The following is a 1705-nucleotide window of genomic DNA, read 5'->3' on the forward strand; positions in this document are numbered from 1 at the left end:
GGGCAGGGCTGGGGGACAAGTGTCCGGATGGGGGTTCCGGGGATACCCCCACGTCCTGTGGGTGGGCCCCGCTGCTGGGCATGGACATTTTTCGCGGCCGAAATAGGCCTTTTCTGTCACCAGGTAGATGCTGACACGATCCTCTTCAGCGCCTGTCGCTGGAGACCTTGGGCCTCTGGATGCACGTGGGGGGCTTTGGGCTTTCGGCTGCTGTCCAAGGCCTGACCCTGCCCTTTGCACCCCGCGTGGGGGCCGCTCGCCTGGGCCTGTGCGCCGGCTCTCGCTTGTGCATCCAGCTGGCCCATGCTGCGGTGTCCCCTCCGGTCTTTGGCTGACCCGAGGGCGGCAGGGCGCGTGGCCCTGTGGGGTCTTCTACCCTGTGTGCCTCCCTGCTGCGGGCACCCGGCGGCTCGGCTGGAACAACCCCACCCTGTTGGCTCCGTGCCACGTGTCAGGCATTCTCCCTCCCGGGGTTGTCAGCCGCTGTCTCTCCCCTGAGAGAGGAAGGGGAGGAGGAGGAGGAGGAGGAGGAGGGGGGGCCGGTGAAGCTGAAGCAGGCCCCCGTGGTGATTGTCTTTGCTGGCCCTCCCTCCCTCCCTCCCTCCCTCCCCTCTTCTGGGCTCTTCCCTGGCTCTGCCAGGACTGATCGATGTGGTGATGTGGCGCTCTCCTGGGCTTGGGCTTAAGCCGCGCCAGGTGAGGGACGGCCGCTCATGGTGAGTTGGGCCGCGCCTCTCATTCTGTCGCGGGCCCCTCGCTGCTCCTCCCCCACCTGCGGGTGGTGTGGGGGAAGGCAGGGGTGCGGCCTCCAGCCTGACCTCTGGTCTCCCGCCCTGCTGCCTTCGGGTGTCAGTCGGGGGGGGGGGCCTGGGTCCTTTGGGACGCAGCAGGCATTCTCGCTTTGCCTCCTTGGCGTGTGCCTTGCGAGCGGTCCCTCCCCAAAGTGGGGGGAGGCCTCCCTCGCTGCCATGCTTCGCATCCCTGCGGGTGCGTGAGCGTGCCTCCCCTGGTCCTCTGTGGTGCCCCTGGAGTACTCCGGGTTGCCTGTCAGATGCCCGAGGCCGAGCGGTGGTGTCGTTTTCCTCTCCCAGCGGTGAGTCCCCTCGGGTCCCCACTGTGGTGGTGGCGTGCCCCACGAGCAGCTTCCTAAAGCTCAGGGGAGGGGGTCGAGACGGTAAGGCAGGGGAAGCTTGTGTCCCCTCCCCGGGAGGGGCTCAGGTGGACCCCTTGTCATGGGTCTCCCTCACTGTGTGCCAGTGAGGGCAGCCCTTGGCCCTTGAGTGGCACGCCCCATGCTTCTCCCTTGACCGGGAAGGCTGCATGTGGTCGTGAGAGCGACCGCGGTGGGCCGGGAGATGTGAAGGGGGGGTCCCCGTCTGGCTTTCCGGACGTGGCATCCCTCCACCCACGTGGAAAAGTCTGAAAGGCAAGCCTGGTGGCAGCACAGACTCTTGCCCTCCCGGCTCTGACCGTGGACGCTCACATGGGCTGTGTGCTTTACCCATACCGCAGACCCCCCCCCCTTCTGACTTCCCACTTTTTGGGAGTGTTCCCACTCCCGTGGGTCCCCGAAGGGGCGAGCGATGGTGTGTGGGGCACGACGCGCCCTCGGTGAGAAAGCCTTCTCTAGCGATCTGAGAGGGGGGCCTTGGGGTACCTGGACCCCCCAGCCGCCGCCCCTCCTGAAGTCTGCAGGGCAGTAGCT

The sequence above is a fragment of the Sus scrofa genome, chromosome 8 (genome assembly GCF_054392235.1).
Source record: "Sus scrofa isolate SSC_HxYL_T2T_F1_AM1 chromosome 8, Sscrofa_HxYL_maternal_Yorkshire_Landrace_v2.0, whole genome shotgun sequence".
Taxonomy (NCBI): domain Eukaryota; kingdom Metazoa; phylum Chordata; class Mammalia; order Artiodactyla; family Suidae; genus Sus; species Sus scrofa.